A 16741-nucleotide genomic window follows, 5' to 3' on the forward strand; every position below is an offset into this window, starting at 1 on the left:
GAAGCTTTGAGCTCCTCCAGCTCTTCTTGGAGAAGCTTTTTCTCCTCATGGAGCTCGCTGATGAACTTCTCCTCTTTTGTTGCGCGACCTTGGCAGACAACGTGATAAAAAACTCTGAGAACCTCCACCTCTTATTGGAGATGGTTCTTCTTCTTCTTCTCCTCCAAGAGCTCACTGTTGAACTTCTCCTGGTTGACTGCAAGACTATGGCAGACCTCGTGATAATAAGCTTTGACCTTCTCCAGCTCTTCCTGGAGAATGTTCCTCTTCATCTTCTCCTCCTGGAGATCACTGTTGAAATCCTCCTGGGTGGTTGTTTGACTTTGGCACACCACGTGGTAGGAAGCGTTGAGCTTTTTCAGCTCATCTTGGAGAACGTTGTTCTTCTTCTTTTCCTCCTTGAGCTCTGTGTTGAACATCTCCTGGTTGGTTGTAAGACTTTGGCAGACCTCGTGATGAGAAGTATTGAGCTTCTTCAGCTCTTCTTGGAGATCGTTCTTCTGCTTCTTCTCCTGCTGGAGCTCAGTGTTTAACTTGTCCTGGTCGGTGTATGACTTTGACAGACCTTATGATAAGAAGCTTTGAGCTTATCCAGCTCTTCTTGGAGAACGTTCGTCTTCTTCATCTCCTTCTGGAGTTTGGTGTTGAACTTCTCCTGGTTGGTTGTGTTACTTTAGCAGACGTCGTGATGAGAAGTTTTGAGCTTATCCAGCTCTTCTTGGAGAGAGTTCTTCATCCTCTTCTCCTTCTGTAGCTCAGCGTTGAACTTCTCCAACTCTTTGCTCAGTTGGATCCTCCAGTGGTACTCTGTACTAAGGTTGGCCTTCTCCTTGGCCAGCAGGTCTATTAGGTAGCTAATTTGTTGAGACATAAACAAAGAGTTCTGCAGAATCGTTGCTGGGTCTTGAATAGTCCCCACGTTTTGGTGAAAAAAACCTTCCATCACTGGTTTAATCTTTTAGTTTGAATTAGAAAGTTTGAACTCTTCTGGACAGATCTCTGCTTCAGACGTTTGCTCTTGAACCTATTCTAACCCTAACCTTAAAACCAATTATTAACCTTCTTTGAGATTGTGAGGAACACCCAAAATGTCCTCATAATTATGGTATCGGACCAAAATATGGCCTCAAAACTATAGATAGACATGCACACGTTCATCATAATGATGAATCTGACCCGGGACTTACGAGATCCCTTGAAATTTTTGACTGTGGAGGAGGCAGAGCGAGATTTGAAGCTCCGTCATCTCTCTTTATCAAATAATCTTTTGACAATAATTCATTGACAGAAAAAAACGTAAATGATTTGAAATTCTTTAATGTATCAGCTAGAGTAGCAGGGCTTTATCTGATTGGCCAAATATATTGACACGCAGACTGTGAATCCGTGGCTTAGAACAGTTTTAAGTCGTTATGTCTTTGTAGATGTCATCAGAGTCTTGTCTTACATATCTAGTTTGGACTTAATTGGACCAAATATGTCTGAGATAGAGAACCTTGTGTTTTGATGGCATGTAATCAATCTTTGACGCCAGGCCACGGTCACACCATGTGATGAAATCAAATCTACCCAGTCAATTTATTTCTCCATCTTGTTTAGGTGACATTCCCAAAAGTTGAAGTTGATCATGACGTTGTTCTTCAGGAAAAATATTTATTGTTGCTCAGTTTTTTAATCATTGGAGAAAATGAAAACGAACTATTTGCTTTTCCTTGCGCCGGTGGGGGATTGAGTGTAATCTAATTAAGTGTTTTGTTTGTTTTAGATTGAAATTTATGTAAACTGATTATTTAAAAAAAATGTTTTCGTTTGGCAAATGTTGGCGCCTGTGTCCTGCTCCATTGGCATTGTGGCAAATTTACTCCAAAGCCACCGGAGCCAAACTCGTTATCCGAGATGACATTACGCTCCCAGACACGCTGGTTAATCCTCATCCTGAAGAGCTGTGACTGCACGAACAAACATGGTGTTTAAACTTTTAACATTGGAAGAAACTTTAACATGGTTATCTTAAAACTGAGTAATGGTATGAGATCTAATAAATGCAGAATAAGACGAAATGCTGTTTGTGTTTGACCATATATTTTTATCTGAGATATACAGCTTTTGACTTTGGTGTTTTAGCGTGACTAGTGCAGTGACCCTCTTCGTGGAAAGGGGCTGTTTGTTTTGGCTGTGGTGACGCTGGTCGCAGCTTTGCTCTCTGAAAGTGTAACAGTGACTTGCAGTAATTGAACCGCAGCAAGCAGAGACCTGCTGCAGGACTCAGTCCAGGGAACCATGACGCTAAACCACTGCTGCTGCTTCAAGTGGTTAGGTGAATCTCCAGTCAGTTTGCAGCACCCGAACTGGAGAATCAGTTGTCATTAAGTCCCAGCGACCAGTGTTACAGAGCACTGGTCTGCTGTTTATTCAAAGTCTGCTGGACATTACTAGTCGAATATGAACTTTGCCCCTGACGCATATTTCGGATAGAAACTGACAGCCCTAGTCTTTCCGTGTTATATGTTTTGGGTCCTCGCCTGATTCTCCTTTCGGCACCTTTTTCCCCTTTTTATATTTCTACTATAACGAAGAGTCGATCATGTGAAGGATCGATCGGCCTTTGGCGAATCAATGTGCACTGCTGTGCCATTCTAGTTGTAAATTGCACTGTGCCGTGCAAGAACAGGAAGCTTGACACATGTAGCAACAGTGGCTGCAGGGAGAGAAGGCAGTGTGGGTCAGCCGACAACATGAGACCACAAGTGACAGAAGGGCGGAGCGTGTGGTTAGGCACCGCAACATCCTGCAATAATTGTGAAAAGATACAACTATCGCCATTGTCAACATCATCAATGCCATCATTGCCATAAACGGCACCACCAATATAAAGAACAGAAAAACAACAAATGGAGCCATCGATCACACGTGGAGAGCCGCAGGTCAGTGAGCTGCAGCTCTGCTTAATAGAGGAACTACATTAGCCGCTGCCGTGTTTTGACAGATCCAATTACAATGAGCTCCATACCGCTGCCACCGCCCTGCCCTCAGAACTACTCTCACACGTGCAGCTATGAGGCAGCATGGAGTCCAGTCTTCTCCAACTCATCCGTAGTTTCTTTGGCCTTCATTCAGTGCATCACTGCATTAATACACGTAGTATAAACTGGAGCCACCATCCAAACATAAATTCATGTTTGTTTTTATTTTGGATTTTCTTCTGACAATAATCACTCACTCTTTGTACACAGTATGTGTTACTGGGAAACTTGTGCTTCCCTGGTGAATACTTTTCATGCTGCCACCACACGCCCTTTTTTTCCACATCCCTCAAAATGTCTATTCCTGTCTTTGGTAAAGCTGCTTTTCTCTCATCTATCCACAAATGTCCAAATGATAGGTTTTGTGTCTGAGGAGAAAAGGGAGTCATGCTTCACAAGACGGGAGCACAGCAAAACGTCTGACTCCTGCCAAGCGCAGGAAACAAAGCAGGCTTTTTTTTTTTTTTTTGCAAAATCTATTCTTTTGTCTGTCTGCTTTCTTTGTGTACCCTTCACTCGCGCTCCAGCCGCAGTCCTCCCTCTCAATTATTCCTGAGAAACAACGCGCTTGTCAATCTTTTTTTACAATAGCTAATAGTCCATCTATCCCCCTCTGCCCATCAGTCAAACCAATTAATTCGATCAGGCTGTTGTAAGTCATTTTCAGCCGCAGCGGGAGGGCAGTGCCAGACTGACAGCGCTGGCTCCACATATCCATTGTTAAGAGATGAACAGCACGGAGTAAACCAATGCAAATTAGCCTGAATGCATCCAGAAGTAATTTTATATCCATACCATTCAATTATATTTTTGTTTGCACAATTTCCCTTTTGTTTCTGTGTCACTCCGTGTGTGTGTGTGTGCACATGGACTTTTGCAGTCACACTCAGTACAAACCACGTGGGCAGATTGTGTTATGAATGTCTCGTCAGTGTGAAAACCTTCAAGACTGTGAGCAGCGCTGTTTCCAGTCAGCGTGGACTCGACATGAGGGCAGGTCATCTCTTCTCGGGTGTCATACTAAGTTGTCATACCTGTGTTCCTTTCATAGAAATGGATAAGGCCTTCGTAAACTCCCCAGTGTTCAGGTTCATTCTTTTCTTTCACTTCCTCAGAAGGAAACCTCTGAGAGGACGATGACGACTCGTCCAAGTACTGCTGGACGAGAACTGTGCGTGAATTATTATTTTTGCTCCTCTGATGCGAGCTATCTAACCCTCGACTCAGGCCTCTCATTGTCTTGCAGAGCCGCAGGAAATTGAAAGGGAAGATCGGGGGGAGCGTTAGAGATGGGGGAGAAGAGGGGGGGGAGTGACGCGCGTCACATCGGGGTTTTCTGGGACACGGTACACGGAAATGAACTAGCCTTGCATGACCTGCAGGAGCTCGCTCTCGGAGTGCGAGGAGGATGCGCGGAGCAGCGAGCCGGGATCAGTTGTTTTAGAGAAACACAAGATCAAATAAGTGATTTTCTTTTCTTCTCCCTTCGCTAAAAGGCACAAATCCAGGTTTAATATTTCTGCTGCATCCCTCATTCACCATGCACCGCCTCTCACCAACGCATGCAGGCCTCCATTCTAATTCAGAGGAAAGACGAAACCTTTGGAGAGTCACACAGAACGCACTCGCTCAGTCTCCCTCGAGTGTTGAAAGAGTAAAGTTTTAATGTGACCGGAATTTGATTTGAAGCTCTCAGTGACTAGAAGACGGGAGAGAGGCTGCTTTTCCTCTCGACTGTCACTCTCGTCTAAACTGTAAGTGCTTTCTCCCCGTCTGTCAATGAACAAACACGGGTTCCCATATTTTTTTTTCCCCTGCTGATAAATTAAATTGCCGAACAGCCCGTTTCAGGTTGGGGAGTACAAAGTGGTTGTAGGCTAAGTTAATAAGTCAAATCCTGCTCTTTAGTGAGTCCTGGGAAGTGGAATTAGCATTTTTATTTCAACAATGCTGTTGATTATTTTATTGATTATATTAGAATATTTCAAGCAAGATTAATATAACTTTATTTGTCTATGAGGGACTGTAAGGCATGAAAAAGTCACAGTGTTATTTCTGTTATATTTCTTTAACCTACCTTTTTAAACTAGAGAGCGATACTGTGTTTAGGAGGTAGTGTGAGTTGTCCTCTAACCATTTGTCCTCATAAATAATAAATATAACTGTTTGTCCTGAAAATAGTTTTTTATTTACAGCATGTTTGGGTTTTTATTGTGAGTTGGCAACTCGCTGCAGGAATGAGAGTAATTGCATTTGAAAGCCAAGCGTCTCCCTCATGAGTCTCGGTTGTTTAAATGGAGATGGACACAGAGGACAATGGCAACAGTCCGTTATATCAAAACGACAGATAAACCATGAGCGGGTCGAGTTCATTGTGCTCAGGTAGTGAGAGGGAGGTGGGAGGTGTGATGTGTAGCGTGGCGGGTCAGATGCGGGAAAGTGGGTTTGCTCTGGCGGGAAATGGCTATTTACGTAGCTGAAAATGGAGTGGGCCTTTCTGACATTTTCATAGCCCCAAAGGCAAGAGTAACCTTCAGCAGAAAACAGAACGATTAAAGGAGCCAAGGGGGAGGAGGCGGACGGGGGAGAGCGAGAGGTGGGGCAGAAAGCTGGGGAAGTGATTGCATGCGAGAGTTAAAAAATGATTGGAACTGAATTTGGAGAAGCGACAGCGAGAGGGAAATGAGGATGGACAGAAATAGACAAAAATGATTCCAAGGTCATGGAAAGGTGTGAGAGGAGAATGCAGAGAACAGAGATTGACAGGGAGAAAACTAAGAAAATAAAGGGGCGTAATAGAGGGCAAGGTTTACAAATTACTTGCATCTAATATTCACGAATAATGATCAGTAAATAACAAATTACATTATTTACACCTTGTTGCACCATTTATCAAACCAGGCAAATCATTCAGCCGTGAAATATCGCCATTGATGTGACATGACGGAGAAAAGACGCATGTATAAAGCATAATAGCCACTCATAACAGCGCTAGTTAATATTTCTGTCTTCAATAAACTTAACATGATGATCTGACAAGGCTCTGCTCCACTCGTATTGTCGTGTGTGAGTGAACGACTAAAAACCAACCAGTTCTTTTCTGTCACCTCGACTTTCAGCCAAGGCAGATTTCTGCGGCTCAAAAACATGATGTCAGATGAAGGATTTTAGTTTTCATTCAAACAAACCAATAAAATCAACATAGAAAAATGATATATCGTAAATAACTGAATATATTAATACTGAACTATGAAATAAGGCAGTTGGATAGATGCAAGTGACCACACTCGTAATAAATAATCATAAAATGCGACATTTTGAAAATATAAAATATTATAAAGAATATATATTCTCTCAAGATTTTTTTTTTCTTTTCTTATTACTATTAAATTACTTGATAGAGGGACTTGAAGTCTGGTGTCTTCAAGTGTCTATGCAGCATCAGATAACAAGCGTAAGGGCCGTGTCTTACAACCGGTGTTAGATGGTGATAAGTGTAACACAAGTCTATTTACTGTTTTCAAAAGAATGTATTTGCTGTATTCCTGTCCAGGTTCCATGTTGTAACCATCGCCAAAGAGGTTATGTTTTCACCCCTGTCTGTGTTTTTTGTTTGTCAGCAGGATTACGCAAAAACTTCCAAATGGATTTCAACAAAACCTGGAGTAAGGATGTGATATGGAACAAGAAAGAACACGTACAACCAAAGTTGTTAGGATTCATCCTCTGGGCGCTATATGAATAACTTATAACTAATAAATTGTTATCCATCTTATAGTTAATGAGATATTTTGCTCTGGAACACAGTGGTTTCCAAAAATAATAATAAAAGAAAACTCGGTTTTATAGCAATAGCAATATAGGCAGCCTGTGGTTTTCCTGTTCTACAGACTCATCTCCTCTCTTTTCCTGATATAATTGTGCATGACTCCATTATAGTTTTTACAATACAAAATCCCTGGATGAGAACTTATCACCTGATCGTCAGACAGAGAATTCAGGAGAAAAGTGTGAGATGAAGTAGATTATATCCATGTGACTGTGTTGCCAAAGTAGGACTGATTGTATCAGTAGATGTAGTTAATAGACCCTGATTATGAGCAGCCTCATTTCCTACAAATTACTCCTCAGCTGAGCCATGTGCACGTCAAGAGTCCATTATATTTATTTTATGCACATATCTTTCTTTTGTAGCGGGACAATGGGACCACAATGGGGAAACTTGGTGCAGAGATAAATGTATGAAGCTGTCCTATGCATTTCCTTTCCTACAAATCTGTCTAATTGAGCTGAGATGTGGGTCTGTGTGCTTTGACCGTTTCATTACTTTTGAAAAGGCAAAGATGGACTGATATGAGTTAGAATGAGATATCAATATGTGCACTATAACTTGAACCTTTATTAATATTACTCTATTATCCCTTTTTTTATTACTATTTAAATCCATGGCCAAGAGTTAATGTTGGCAAAGCATGAAAATCACGAATTGTCTAAATTGTAAATATATATAAAGTTTCTCCTTGTTGAAATCCAAACAAATTTATCTTATAATAAACACAAGTATGCAGTGTTTTGTGATTTATTGTTCCACTGGGAATTCTCAAGTTGTGAACAGGTGTGAATGTGGCTCTTTGGTCCCCGTCAGTAATCATCTGTAATGTAGGTTCAAGAGTTAAAAAGCCTCAGTTTCTATCCCGTCAAGTGCTTCTCTAGACTCTCATGCAGGGTCATTCCCCGACCCAGGAGATGAGCGATTCTCATCAGCGTTTAGATTATTATTCTCAGCAGACTTCTCACAATAAACAATCTCTTCGAGGTTGCCCACAGAAATATGCTCATGTACTGTGAGCTGTACTGAGGATGAGCATCCTGGTAAACTGACAGTGGCTCAGCTCAGCGGCAGATCTCTCTGAGTAAAAGGTGTGGAAATAGGCATTTGTACTTATTAACATTTATAGCTTCTGCTTCCCTGTCCCCCCTGTGGAATAAAAGTGGGTCTCTGGTGCGAGAGCTCCGAGGCTCTGTTCCCCGCTCATGAGGGAAAAGTGCCATGAAAGTCACCAGAAGCTCTGGGAGGTTCATTGCCAAGTTATAAAACACACAAAACAGGCTATGGGTGCTGTTAGCGTATGGCTACTTTCCCTCAATATGTTGGGTTTGGCACTAATATTAATATTCACTTTGATTTGTCATATTCTAGGTTAATGGAACTGGAGTTACTTGAGTCACGATGACCTCCTCGTTTGAGATGTAAAGGTCTGTAGTGTGCACAATAAATGAATCAGTATTTTATTTTACATAATGACCAGAAAATGTCAAGCTAATAAATGAGTTGCATCTCCCTGCACTGTACATGCAATAACATTCTAAAATGTATAATTACATAAATAGTATGACTAATGTGATAAAAAACAACATTTATTTAACTGAATGAGGAAATGATGAATAATAAATAAAATGGTTGAAATTTAATCAAAGTTTTTTCATTTCCACTTTGTGAATAATTTGCCAAACTTTGTAATGAAGAAAAACTTAACTTCAAGCAACAAAACTACACACGATCATTGAGAAACTACCTGTTTCCTCAGGCTAATTCACTTTACAATGAAAGTTCACAACCTCAGAGTCTCACTCCGACAATAACAGGACATTCTGATGTGTAATTTCAAAGTAAAAGCCCTTGGAATTTCACATTTCCTCAGTTGTCAAAATGAAAACCTATTTCCCCAGACTAATTTAACTTCACAATGACAGTTCACCACCTCAGATTGTCACCCAGACAATATCAGGACAATTTGATGTAGAATTTCAAAGTAAAAGCCATGTTTTGGCAGCAGAGGAGGAGACTCTTATTGCACTTGGCAAAGATGATGGCAGTGAAAAGATGGCAGAGGGCAGTGAGTGACTGTGCCGCCTACTTGTTTACTAGTCTGGTAACATTGCGTCAACAAATAGGGTCAGCTTACAAAATTAGAGGGACTGGTGCTTTAAGGGAAATGGTCTGGAAAGGAATCAAATTCAATAGCTATTTTCCCAGTCGACTCCTGTCAGCTGTCCAAAATGAGTTCTCACACTTCTTTTTATAGCATCAAACAACTCATTACAAAGTAGCATTTGGACACTCACCAGTGTGATTAAAAAAAAAAAATAACTACATAAAATGACAGAAACCTTTTATTTCTTTAGACGTTTTAGTTTGATCCATGTCCAATTCCCTAACTCGTTTCCTAGTGGCTGGGTCAAAGTCATTTCGTCCATCTTTATTTGCAGTCTATCATTTATATAATTATTCAAGTTGAGTTTCATTTTGTCCAAACTATAAATAAATTAAATTCATCAATGACCGACCAGTATTTGAATCTGATAAAAGTGTCCTATTTTACTATTCCTGGCAAGTGCATTTTTCAGTTCATAATTTTCTGTACTTTCCTTATATCAAAGCAGCAGCCCCTTCCCCTCCTCACACCCTCTCCATCTCAAGCTGTGACTCTTCATTTGGTATCTGTCAGTCATGTATGAATCTGAACCACTGCAGGCATCTGAATGATTGATTTAGCCTTGATGGACAACTGAAGTCTAACTGACAGCGTCTGCGATTGAGATTATCGGGCAGTTTTTCTGCTCTACGTCAATAATTTCCTGAGGAAATGGTAACAAAGTGTCCCCTTCACTGAAACTTGTCTATTTCTTAGCTGTTCATCCTCTTACCAAAGTCAGCGGGCTGCCGTTTAATTTGTATCAGTTTTTATTTTGCCATTACTGCCTCAATAGCCCGCCAACGTAATGAGCTCAGTGGTAATCACACTTGACCCTCTAATTAAAACCAGTGCCAAGGGCAAGCGACCATGAACGGGGCGGCAGCCTGCTCCTTCTGCGTGGAGCGCAAAAGTAAACCACAACTCATTTTGCACTGGTTTATGGGATTTTTAAATGACCTCACACATCTTTTATACTGGGCATATTCAATCCATGACTTGTTTCCTGGGGAGCTCTGTGTCATTACTGTGCAGCAGGCAGGTAGACAACAGTCACAGTGAAGTGGCACTTTAATCAAAACCATTAAAATATCCCTATTAAGAAATGACTTCATTCATTGAATGTATTTTAAAAAGTGCTCCTCTCAGTGGGATGTGAACGGTGTTTTTATTAAGAGAAGGGGGGAAAAATCCTCAGCGTGGAATAATCCCCGATTCAGTGTTTGTTTTATGTTACAGTTTTTAAAGTAAACAACCTCGTTGAGTTTGTACTTTTTTCAAATGGAAGGATTTGAAAATTCCTCTTTTACTCCAGATACAGTATGAATGTGAGAGTTTGTATATACATTCTGTAGCAGCACTTCATTTTAAAGCCTTCACAGAGGTGTGTGCATAACTCAAAATGTTGGATCTAAGCAGAGCCCCTCAGAGGATTTTACCTCCATGCATCTCTTCCCCTTATCCAAGTCATCTTTTCCATATCCCTTTTTCTTTCCTTCCTACATGCCACTCGGGCTGCACTCACGCTGAAGTTAATCAAACGCCTCAACTCATTGTGACGCTCGCTCTCTTTTTGTTTTGCTCGTTTCTGACTCCACTCGCTCGGGTCCATCAAAAGGCTCCTTTTTAAAGATGGGTTTATAAACCTCACGTTGAATGGACACAGCTTGCCACTTCAGTCGCTGTGGAAACCAGGTGGACACACTGACAGGTTGTTTGAGAGCATTGTGAGTGGGAGTTTGAGAGGCTATTCAGAGGTTTATGGATTTGATCTACAGATCTACAGACCTGGATGCAGTTTATCCACCAGGAGGGGAAAGATTATGTCGCATGTTTTTATTCAGATACAGAATACACAATAATAACCACAAGTCCAGACCAAATGCATAAATAGTAAGAACCTATAATCAAATTGCTGTGAGGCCACAATGCTCTACCACCTTGCTACCCGCCATGCTGCCCACATAATACATTATAACATAGTATTACAGAACTTTAAAAGAGTCATTTTTTATTTTGTTCAGAGTTCAATCTAATGTCTACCTGAATATTGAACTACAACTAGCAGCTGGCAAACTAAGCTCAGCACAGTCTAGAAACAGGGTGAAACAGCTCGTCATGTCCAAATGTGACATTCTCCACCTACCAGCACCTCTAAAGATCATTAATTTAACGAATGATATCTTCTTTGTTAAAATTGTACCAATATCCAAGTGTAAAGTGCTGCCTGACATCAGAGGTGACCCGGTCCATAATCCCCAACAACACCGCAAATTACCAAAAATGTATTTTTTTGGTTGGCCATAAAGGTGCTTGTATCAGAAGATTTTGTTAGTCTTGGTATTTGGCCATACCAAGCTAACTGACGATTGTTGCCTGTTTCTAGGTTCCAAGCTAAATTAGCTACCTGCTGGCTGCCATCACAGACTGTATATGAAGATGGACCAAGTGCCTCCACTTCCTCCAACTGTAATAAAATGAAGCCAATATATCCCAGGGTGCTGCTATTCACTGGTGGCGCCATTTGAAGCCACATATTGTGCAGCACTAGTCATGGAGTGGAGCCACAGTACCAAGGCCCTTTAAATGCACCCCCCTCGACCAATCCTGGGTCAGTCTCAGCTGTCAATCGCGACATTTAACCAGGTTTTTGTTGCATCAGAAATTAATTTAAACCAAACTTGCTGGAAAACACTTTAATGTACATCAGTGTGACAAGAACTACATAAAATCTCAGAAACATTTCATTTGACGATTTAGCTTGGGTTTATGACCTTTTACCACAGCCAGCCACTGGGGGGTGATACATAAATCCATGGTTGTTGGGTCATATTTATCATAGCTTTAATAAGATATCCTAACATCTTACTCTACTTAAAATGTCAAACAGTTCATTTGAATTTGTATTTTAATATATAACTTGGTCAGAGCTGTTTCTCTCTGTTTTAAGTGACTCAGCTGTGCTAAACTAGCTTATTCCCCGACATGAACATGAATTAACTTCTCTTGTAGGTCTAAGAGAGAAAATAACCCTAACCCTAACCCTAACCCACTTTATTTTTTGATCTGTCCTTAAAAGAAGTTTCTCTTATCAAGGCTTCATAGGCTAGTTAAAAGTTCACGGTATACCAGGCTCTTTATTCACCACCATAAGCAGTCTATAATCAGCACTGTCAGCACTAAAAGGTTAAGTTGCTTGTGCAGTCTGGAACCTGTTGATGAGGCAGGTGCACACTGGTTTGATGGAGTGTGGAGTTGGGACGTTGACGAGTGGAATACCTCTAAAGGCTCTGAATTTGGCTCTCATCCTGCCCTCAGAGGCTCGGTGTGCATGCAGAGGAGTCAACTAAATAAATGGTTGAATGAACAAAAACTGAAGAGGAGCCATGCTTCTGACACGTTCCACTTGTGTCCGACACTGGACGCCACTGATAAAATAATCCCAAAAAATCTACAATCGATGGATTGAATTCTTGTAAAGGGTTTCTTACTCAGAGGTGAAGGCCAGTGTGAGCGGGGTGAGACGGCGGTGTTCTGTTTCGTTCACTATGCTGCCCATGTTCTTGACTGTGGGTTATTTTTATGATCACTGCTTGTTTGCCAGCACATTTGCATGAAGGAGGACATAAATAGGAGAGCGAACAGTGTCCATCACCCTGCTGGTGACAGAGTCATGCTCCTGTGCAGGGGCCCTTCATGCTGTAATCAGGGCAGGTTCTGCTAATCACGCCAGATTAAAGTCTGTGTTCAAACCAGCAGGAAAGTAGAATTTAATGGTGCAAGTGAACTATGAAAAGACCCATAACCTTGTATTTAAATTGTGTCATCAGCAAACTCTGCTTGTAGAGACTGAACAATGTTTTTCTTGGATGAGGCCAACATGGCTGGCACTGTGGTTTGTTTATTGTTCCTGCTGTAACTATTTTGGAGTCTGGGAAACCGTTCAAATCTGCCAGCATAAACATCCCATCGAGTGAACTATACACTGTATGTCACATTACAGTTTTCCATTAGTATTCACTGTCAAGGTAGATCACCATGCCATCCTGCACAAGTTCACATGCTACTGTCATAAAGGGTCATCCACGTGAAAGTCCATAATTAACCCTTGCATTGATTTGTATTCTCGTATGTAAATTAATCAACACTCTGAGTATCAGTTTGTCAAGAGCTTGTTTGCGGTGGAAAATATTAATGAAGCCATAGGGAAAAAATGTAAATAAACAAAAGTATGTTATTGATCCCACGGAAGGGAGGTTCCCTTTTTACAGTAGCAGATATGAAAATGAAGGAGAACCTGTGAAAGAATAGAGATGAGTTAGATTAACTTAAATTAATTGAATCAAAAGGAAAATCTTAATACGTACATAATATACATCTCACAATCATAAGAGAGTTTTCAAGACCGTTATATCAAATCAAGTACAAGGGGGAATTTGTCTTGGGCCAAAGTGCTCCAGCAGCTTCAGAAGAATACATTGTACAATAAACGACAAAAAATCAATACACAAGCACATATCACGCAAGACCCAGAATAATAATGGAGAATAAAAGTGGGTTGAATGTTAAACCTGCCCTAAAACACTTCAAATGATAAAAAACTAAAAGGACATAACAAGAAAAGCAAGATGAAAAACAAGAAACTCTCATTAATATTTCAAAACCGAAGTGTGAAGCGTGCTAGACAAAGTGCAATGGGTGTAGAGACACGACTGAATCAACACGTCTCCTTATTGATTGGTGTGATAGAGGTTGGGATGAATGAGAGCTTGAGGCGGTTGGATTTACACTTACAGTTCTCTGTTACGTCTGCCTGATGGTAACCGGACAAATCCGGGGAGCACTATGTGCGCCAGTCTGACCACAGAACCTTCTTAGATGGTCTGAAGGGAAGGTTTGTCCTTTTTGTCCAACTCCTTCATGGACGCTTTTACCATGCTCTCAATTTTAGATTTTAGCTGGATTGTGAGAGTGCCGAACCATGCAGCCATTCCATACCTAATTATGCTTTCAAGCACAGCAGCATAAAATAACGAGATGATGTCGGTGCTCATTCCAAACAGTGTAATTCTGCGTAGGAAGAGCAGCCATTGATCTTACTTCCCACACAGAAAGTCCACAAGGGGGACTACAGTCTACAGTTTAACATTTGTTTATTTGTTTATTTGTTTATTTAGAAAGATCCCCATTAGCTCTACCCTAAGACAGAGCTACTTTTAGTGGGGTCCACATTTAAGACATACATACAGATATCAAACATTTAAAAAAAAACATAAAATACCAATATCAAACATTTAAAACATACGTTACATTATAAATATGTTACATTATAGATATCAAAAGTTATTATACATAAAAATAGTGATCATATAATATTACAGATATCAAAAATAAATTTAGTGGTTATGCAATATTACCTTTGTCATGATATAAAACACTGATATATACAATTCAATAGAAGCGAAAACTGCAAACCATGTAAGAGAATACTACTCCTTTATGTACAGTACCTCACCATCTAGTGTCTAGAATGCTGTACCCAAGTGTTTCATTATTTGCTTTTGAACATACATACATAACAATCATTTCTGTTGGTAGTAGGTTCCATGACTTCATGGCTCTGTATCTCACAGTGCGTTTAAGAAAATTGGTATTAGTTCTTGGGAGTTTAAACCTACATTCTATTGCTCGTCTAGTCTAACATCTGGACCAGTAGGCAAGTACAGTATATGTTGTAAAGCAATATAAATATGAGTATAATACAATTTTGTGTGTATACATACATATTTGTATATATATATATGGTAAATATTCACAACAGCATAATATATAATATGAATATACATATTTCAAAATAGTGTATGTATGTATAATATATGAATCATATGACTTATATCGATATAAGATAAAAATGTTGCCACATTGTAGGATATACTTTATAAAACTATTGATGTCATTGATGATTACAGTTACAAAAGTTAGACCATTTGGATCAAGGACTGTCAGTGCTGGAGATGAACCAGCTTCTGTGTGAAGTGATCACAGGTAAGTCACCCTTAGAAACCAGGAAATTCCTTTTTTTCATTTAGATTTGTGAAGCTTTATTGTCATTGCACAAATATGAAAACCACACACACACCCTGCTTCTCAGAGTTCAGTTCAATGACGGCTTGTGGGAAGAAGCTGTCCATATTTTCAAATTAAAACTTTTATTATATATTTTTTTATAAAATTGCGTTAGTGGGCCATGAAGTCAGTTAGAGAAAGAAAAGAAATAATTTGCACAGCCGATACACATCCATGTGGAGCTTTGTTGTGTGAGATTTATTTTCATGTTTGTATATCTGTACAATACAGAGGTCCAATTTGAGAGGTCAAACAGCTTCGTAAATTAGTTTTAATCTCAAAACGTGTATCAAACGTCACAGCTGTGGTGGTGCCAGCTGTTTCTCCACCTGTGTAGTCCCACTCTGTGCTTTTATTGCGAAAAGACGTTTCCTGCCCTGAGTGTTGCGTCGCTGCAGCTGTCTTGACTAAACCGCTGCACTGGACGGAGCAGCGTTTTTGCGTTGGCAGCGGTTGGCCGTCGGTCCACAGACCTCCAATCTGTCTCCACTGTTGCTGAGCGCGGACCAGACGGAGCGGGACCGGTAAGACAGAGCGCCTCGTCTCCTCTTCTGTTGTGGATCAATACCGTCATGTGCAAAAAAAAGTTTTTATTTGGCTGTGCTGATACGATACTTGATGCGTTAGTTTCTTATAGTGGGGTGAATTAAACGTGTATTCTGGTAAAGTTTTATTTCGCTCATTGCTTGGATTGGTGAATGAACAGCGCGTTGGAGAAATACATGTAGGAGTTTGTGCGTAATTGCGCATCAGCAGCGCGGGACCTCTACCCCCTCTTCTACACACTTGTCATCCCACAGGGAAGAAAATACTTTAAAAGGGATTATGAGGTTTAAATTGATACGTTGCCGTGTTAATATGACAGATTAATCGAAAAATAAATCAAAAAAACAACTAAATGCAAAGGTAGAATACACAACACAAGACAATAGCACCATAACATCACTACGTTTGGATACTGTATCATATATGTTGGCGTTTCTCATTCAGCTGCAGGTCGATATTGGAATCATTTCCTTCCCATGTGCTCCATCTCTGCCCTCATCTTATTTAATAATGTTTTCCACTGAACATGGTCAATAAGTTCTCCTCCTCCCCCACGCTCTTCTCCGCACTGCTGCCTATTGAGATGATATTTTGTGTCATTATGACAAATTAAATATTTACTTTTCTTTCCAGGAAAATCCATTTGAGTCATTGACAGTTTTTTAGTGCAGATTTAAATATGGACTCTAATACTTTTGACCTCATCAGACTTATGAGAGTTTTTTTTTCACCTTATAAAAGATTATCCCTGTGGTTTATATACATCTCCTTATGATGAGCTTATATCATGGACTGGTTACAGGGTCCTCCCCCTTGTCGTGGGCATCTTTGCTTGCAATACAATTTTTATGATAAATATCTGCCCATACATACTCATATATTTCATATACTATAGTCAAACAGGACAAAATTCAACATTCTCTTGCTTATGAAGGAATTCTTGAACATGCACTTGAAAGTATCTGCAGTGTTATGTTACTGTATGTGATATTGTGCTGCCCATGTGTTATGTAGTGTTATTTTGTAGTGTCACTGCAGTGTATGTCTTTGGTCATTTTCATGCTGACATGA

This window comes from Platichthys flesus, chromosome 16 (genome assembly GCF_949316205.1).
Source record: "Platichthys flesus chromosome 16, fPlaFle2.1, whole genome shotgun sequence".
Classification (NCBI taxonomy): Eukaryota; Metazoa; Chordata; class Actinopteri; order Pleuronectiformes; family Pleuronectidae; genus Platichthys; species Platichthys flesus.